The sequence below is a fragment of the Pteropus alecto genome, unplaced genomic scaffold, assembly GCF_000325575.1.
Source record: "Pteropus alecto unplaced genomic scaffold, ASM32557v1 scaffold90, whole genome shotgun sequence".
Lineage (NCBI taxonomy): Eukaryota > Metazoa > Chordata > Mammalia > Chiroptera > Pteropodidae > Pteropus > Pteropus alecto.
In genome coordinates this window covers 1692926-1699870 of record NW_006429894.1, presented here as the reverse complement: position 1 = coordinate 1699870, position 6945 = coordinate 1692926, and the positions used below count along the sequence as shown (strand labels likewise).

The following is a 6945-nucleotide window of genomic DNA, read 5'->3' as shown; positions in this document are numbered from 1 at the left end:
AACCAAGAAACTCGGCGGCGACGGCGGCGGCGGCAACAGGTCTTTGGTTTCGGGACCGAGGAACTTGGGCGAAGTCCCGCCTCCCGCCGCCCCGCGCGCGCTGATTGGCGGCGCGAGTTATTTACCCCTCGCCGATTGGTGAGGCCCAGCTGTCAGGGCTCGGCCGCCGCCAGACTCCGACCGCCAGGTTTCTCCGGGCAGAGCCGGGGGCTGAGCCGCTGGAGGAGTGAGGGGAGGATGACCAGCCCGTTGCAGAACGGGCTTTAGTAGGACCGCTAGGGCAAGGGAATGCCAGGGGGAGGGATTGCACATTGCAAGGCAATGGCGAACACCGGCGGTGACGGCGGTGGTGAAGAAATTGACAAGTGAAGCCCAAGCCAGTGACCAAGGAGAGCCCGATGGGGAAAGGAGACCAGTGGGAGGGCCACGCTGCCCCAGGACAGTGACAGGAAGCGGACACACCGCGGAGGGTGCTGCGCGAGGGACGCAGGGCTCCGGGAGCCTGTTTGCAGTGCCCCGTCGGCCTTGGGACGTGACGAGTCGTGTTCTCTCATGGCTGCAGCCCTTGTTACGAGTAAATACCAAAAATATCCTGATTTTACACTAAGATGTGCGCCCATCCTTGAGCCGTTCCGGTGACGGAACTGGAAGTCAGAAACGTGTTTCAGAAAAGAAATGATTGTCCCCCTCCCTTGAGGCTGGTGATCTTAAGGACGCAGTTGAAAAAAAAATCAGATGCCCCTACTTTGTAGGGCACTCACTGTGTACCCCCTCACAATTAGAACCAGTTTCTAATTCCTCCTCCAAGGAAATTTGAGTTCAGGAAGTATGCACAGTCCCCGCAGGCGACGGCAGTGTGTCTCGTCCGGTTGCATTACAAAGTACTGAATGTGCGCGCGACACCTCTGCACAGGAGCTCCAGCCGCTGCGGGTTTGGCCGAAGTGTGGATGGTACTTTCACTGCAAAAGCTTATGGTACGTGGTAGAGCTGGACAGACACTGAGAAGGCTGACTCACTGAGCAGAGATGCACTTAACCCCGTAATGCTTTGTGGCAGCTCGTGCAGAATGGACGCCCAGTACCGTTGGCGGGAACACTCGGTGAAGGCCGGTGCCCTCAGGACGGTTCACGTAAAACGGACACAGTTGTTTCATTTTCCGAGGAAGGAATCCTCTGCTGCCCTCGAGGAGACCCAGTCCGCAGCTGGCTTTACTCCTAAAACCGCAGCATCCTCTTTGGTCCTGGACGGGGAGCTTGATGGTGTGGGGGAGAAGTGGAACTTAAAAACTGTGCCTCTGGGGAGTCAAAGGGGCAGAGACTGTATGGGGACAGCGGAAGGAGGGCCGGCGAAATAAAAGGGGAGGACCCCCACTCCCCTCCCCGTGGAGCCTGGCTGTTTGCTCGCGGGCTGGGGAACCCGGGGACCGGGTGAGATGGGGCCTGGAATTGCACTCCATGGCCAGGGCCCCGCCCTCCGGGCACTGACGGCCCCCTCAGCCAATGAGCGGCGAGGAAAGCTCCGCTCCGGCTCGGGGGCGGTACTTCCGGCCGCGGGTTGGGGCTAGCTGGAGGGAGCGCGATTTCCGCTGGACCGGTGTCCGCGGGCGGTGGCGCGCGGGGCCGAGGAAGGCCTCGCGAAGCAAATGCGCGACCGTAAGGGTGAGGAGGCTCCAGGGTCCTCTCGCCCGTCGTGCACGTCTCGTTTCATGGTTATGCTGCACCTTCGACTCGCCACTGAAACTTTAAAGTTGCGGAGAAGCGTAGCTTGTTTGCAGACTAAATATCGCCCCTGTAACTGATCGGGGTTCAAATTTTTACTCTGAAATTGTCTGGAAGTAGAAACCAAGAAATGTCAGGATCTAAATCGTTAAGCGTGTTCACAGTAGCTTGGGAAGCCTTACTCAGTTTAAAACCTTTTATCAGTTTAAAAAGACAAACGAGCTCAGACAGATTATTCTGTAATCTGATTCAGGTTTATTTATTTCGATCACACCTGTGGCCTCTCCGTTCCCTTTCCCACTTACACGTTTTCCTAATGGAACAATCTCGAGGGCTCTCTTCCGGCCCAATAAAACAGCACTTAACTCCAAGAATGGGGGAAGCACGTCTGGTTTGATAGCGGCTTACCAGCGGGGAAGGGGAGGCTCGAGGTCGGCTTCATTAACATACCCGGATAATAAACTTCGGTGCTGTCGTTTAAGTGACCAGAGTGCAGTTGTAGTTTGTGCACGTGAGGATTTAACCTGCTGCTCTCCTCCTCTTCACCTTCTGGTGGTTGCAGTCGACAGTTTTGGGCTCTGATTTATTGCAAACATTTAAGTATTCTCAACTATCGTGCTGTTACTGAATGTAAGTTTCTTTCTTTTTTTTTTTTTTACTTAAATATGTGGTCTGAGATGGCATTAGAGATTTTTACAGTGTATCTAAAACCAAACGCGATCTTCCTAGGAACCAGATCTTAACGTTTTAAAATGTATCTCTATAGTATCACTAATGTAGCCACCATTTAGGGCATCCGGAGAGGAGAGAATAGTGATTATTTAGTGCACTTTTGGGAAAGAAGTTGCTTAATTAGATAATAAACCCTCAAACTGTTTTCAGGTTTTGTTTCCTTTTTTTTTTTCTTAAATAGGTTTTGGTATTTTAAAAATGTGCAGTGTGACCGCAGCTGCACAAAGCAGCGGTCTGTCCACATTCCTGGTTTCATTAAAATTAAAATATTTGTACCTTCAAATATTTGCTCAAGAGTTAAACTGGGTAAGTGTTTTAGTACATTATATATAAAACATAGTAGCAAACAGTCTATTACTTGAGGGTGTTTCGGAAGTGACATACATGATTACTGGTCACTTTCTCAGCCATTACTTTGTCAGCATTTCTATAAATATATAGCAAGATGTTTTAAGAAATGTTTTTTCATACTTTTGAATATTTCGGTTTAATTCCTTCCTCATTTTTATAGGGCATATGGATGAAAAACATTATATAACTGTAATCAAGTATATTCATTGGCAGGATTTAATGGCAGTTGAGAATTTTTAAACTTGTACGTAAAACCGATATAGAAACCATTCACTCAGAGTTATAAAACTTCGAAACTACTGACTCCTTTTTCGGTAATTAATAGTTTGGTTATCTATGTGTTATGTATCTTCACAAAATATATTTTTTGTTCTTCTGAAGAAAACAGAATGTATTTCATGGTTTTTAGTGAGCAGTGAGAACGAGAAAGACAGATGGCCATGAAGCATTCCTTAATTTTTTTTTTTGAGCTGGATAACTTCTTTTTTTAACCTTTGTTAAAATAACAGCTCCGTCATACTATACATATTTTTATAATGAGCTTATACGGTGAGCTATTTTATAATAACTATATAAAGAGTTAATCCGAACAGTGTCTAAATGAACAAAACTCATTTAATTGGTCTATAAAAATTTAGAAATATGTATGTTTTTTGTTACTTAATGGAAATAGACCTTTCTGTAAATCTTGCCTTTAGTCTCCTGTTGATAATCAGTATAAGTTACTATTTAAGGGCGGCTTTTTCATTCCAGGTTGCTTTTGTATAGAACAGATTTGCACATTTCTCTCTAAAGGGCCAGATAGTAAATACTTCTAGCCTTGTGAGCCACGTGGTCTCTGGCGTAGCTACTGCCCTTGTAGCCTTGGACAGTATCGGAACAGGTGGGTGCGGTCGTGTTCCAATAAAACTTTATTTACACAATCAGCATGGAGGCCCACCCTGCTCTAGAAGATAATACAGAAGATCTAAACACTATTCTAGCCCACCGATATTTGGGGTGATGCGGGTTCTCCACGGCGCTGTCTTAGACCCCTGTGACCATCTCTTGATCTTCCTCAGGATAACGCCCAGTTATTATTCCCAAACTTTGTATTTCATCTCAGACACTTCATACAAATACGAACCTCTTTTAGACTCGTCCACTTTTTGAGGGTTTCCCCCCATTCTTTGCCTCTGGTGGACCCCGCACACATCGCGTGGTGTTGAGCGAATGTGCATCTTTCTCCAGGTGCCTTCTCTTACACCGGGATGGAATCTAACGTCGGACTTTAGTGTGTGCTTTGCTGTGTTTCTCAATCTTCTCCACTGTCAGCTACTGGGGTGACTGCCTTTACTGCTCTGGGAAGGGCCTACAGGCATGAGCAAGATGGTGGGCGGGTTCTTTTTTTTTATTTTTTATTTTTTATTAAGAAAAACCGACTTAGTCTTTTATAAAAGACTTTTCTCCAACTTAATAAAATACCGTAGAGGGCCTGTGTCTGTGGGGAGGGCTGTAGTCAGGGCAAACGACCACCTTCTGCTGTCCCCGATCCTGCGACCCCAGTGTGACCGTGTCCTGCGTTTACCACGACGTGGAAAGTCGAAGCCCCAGGTTCCTCTCCTGCTTGCTGATCCTGGTTGAGCTACTCGATCCGTTCAGACTGTCGCTTTCTCAGCTCAGGTGAAGATGGCTCTGAGGAGTCACTGAAAACATCTCTGAGAAAGTGGTGGTGGGCCGTCAGCGTGAGTTCCAGTTCGCCTGCGTCTCTATTCTGAGGACCTTCAGCTGTGGGGATGCATCCGTCCCATTTCTTCTGATGACAGGCCCAGCTTTGAGCAAGCTCTGACCTAGCCCTACGGCCCTTCCACTTACTCTGTGATTTCCATGTTCATAATGTAATGCTTCCCGGTTTGAGTTAGTGTTTTTATGGTTTGGGGCTGGGGGAAGGGAGAAGCATTAATGCTTATTTAGTTCCTCAGGTAGGAAAAAAAAAAACACAAAACAGAAGCTGGGGGCCCAGTGTTAGAATCTGGACAACAAAACGTGGGAGTTGCAACAAGATTCTTAACTCCGGATTCCAAAATGGCAAAATTAAAAATATTTTTTTTTCCGATATGCTTATAATTTTTTTTTTAAATTATTATTGTTAAAATATTTTCCTCGTATTCTCATATTTACCTGGCAAATTGCTATAATTTTTGTTGTGATCGTAACCATAACAAAGCCCCATATCTATTCTATCATGACTGGGAAAAATTATGTTTATGAAAAATTGTTCTACTTCTAAAATATAAGCAATTGCAGATCTTCCCTTGCCTTGTATATCTAACTGCTAGACCCAATAGTCAAATAATGTGATAAGTTTGCATACTGTCATAAAGACACCCAGAACTGGACAATAGCTGATTTACTTTAGGCAAATAGTATGTCCTTCTTTGCAACAGTTGTTTTAGTCATGGTTTGTTATTCAACACACACGGGTAAATTGGCAGATATTCTGCGAGGAGAATGTTTACTGATGGATTAGTTTTATGGAAAGAAATTCATGTTTTATTCCCAGTTTCTTATGGCAACGTACAAATCCACTTCTTTTGTCTTCTTCACAGTCTTTGGCGTTTAGAATGGTATGACGACAGGTGGAGTATTCAGCGAGCTGGTATTTTAAAAAACATTTAACATCTCAAAATAAAGTTTTAATAAATTTTCAACACCTGGAAAAAATTTTGATTGTTGAATGACATATCGTTTTCAACTTTACTGTGTCATTTTATGACCTGGAGTGTTTAAAATGTCAGCTCTTGCTCGAGAGTGCTATTTAATAGGCATTTCTCCCATCACTTTTCTAATCATTCGCTTTTTTAAGTCGGAAGGAATTTATCACATGGTATTTGATGATTGGCAGGGAGTTTGAGCTTATGGCGAAGTTTCCCAGTACCAGCCACCAGGGGATCAGTGTGTCCTCTCTATGATATAGGGTCGCGGCCTCCAGTAAGCGACTGTTGAGCCACTGCCCTGGTCAGGACACAGCCGCTCCCAGGGGGATGCTGCTGTTTGGGGACCCAGAGCATACCTTGGCGGCTGCGGTCCAGGGAGCAAATGCTCTGGGCTCTGTTAGTTTCCCAGGGCTGCCCCGGCGAGTCACCACGAAGCAGGTGGCTTACAGCAGAAATTTGTTCTCTCGTGGTTCTCGAGGGTCCGCAGTCGGAAGCCAAGGTGTCCGCGGGGCCGCGCTCTCTGCGGAGGTTCCAGGGCGTGTGTCCCGTGCCTTTCTCTTGGCCTCTGCAGTGGGAGGCCAGCCCCGATGGCCCCTGTCTCTCCCATCTCTGCCGCTGCCACACGGTGTCCTTCCTGTGTGTCTCCGTCTGCGTCCCTTTCACGAGGACGCCAGTCCTGGGTTAGGACCGTCTAGCGGCCTCGCCTTTGCCTCCGACCCCTTTTCCACGTCCGCTGCCACAAGCGAAATCTCTGCTTTCCCGTTCGCGTCTTTCTCACGCCAAAGGGTTTTGATTTCTGATCTTTTTGTCCCGAACCGTCTTGCCGTGCACAGATTGTACCTAAGGAATAATAACGGCGCTAGGTGATCCTGTTCGTTGGTGACCTGCCCCGAGCATTCTCCTGCCACCACAGAACAGCTGGTCCAAAGTCAGGTTGTCCCGAAACCATTATCTTGTATTTTTCCTGGGGAGACCTTAAGTGTACGATCCGCTAAATCACGTCTTTTCAGAACCGGAAAGCAACTCTAAACTGGCCTCCGTTTGCTGTGAGAATGAACTGGAGCCCAGGGACGTAAAGTGGCTGAGTCAGTGCTGCCCCGAGCACTGCCCTCGTGGGGGTCCCGAGGGGAGACGCCCGCTGCTTTTCCCTCCTGGACCCGCAGGACCTCGCTGTGTCCACGGTGCATGCTCGGGGCACGTCTGCCGATAGCGTGGTGACATCATGCCCCTGGTCGCCCAGGTCAGGTCAGCATGTGTTTGAGTGGCTGGTCGTCGAGTGGCGTTGCTGTTGACTCTGAAATGAGGAGCGTTGGGCGTGCCGCTGTGTCCCAGCTGGGCTGAAGGGGCGGGCATCGCGGTCCCGGGGCCGGGCCTGGGAAGGAGGCCATGGGGCAGTAGGGAGGACGGGAAGGTCGCGCGTGGTCGCAGGGTCGTCTGGTCGGCATTC

At 48.1% G+C, this 6945-nt stretch overlaps 1 protein-coding gene across 1 annotated transcript in view; it reads left to right on the top strand.

The window, feature by feature from the left end:
• The first annotated feature begins 1711 nt into the window (after positions 1-1711).
• NEK7 (NIMA related kinase 7) overlaps positions 1712-6945 on the top strand; it is an 87797-nt gene continuing 82563 nt past the window's right edge. Inside the window, exon 1 of the mRNA XM_015587491.2 lies at positions 1712-2349. The gene's annotated coding sequence lies outside the window, so the exon portion shown is untranslated. The remainder of the gene's footprint in view (positions 2350-6945) is intronic.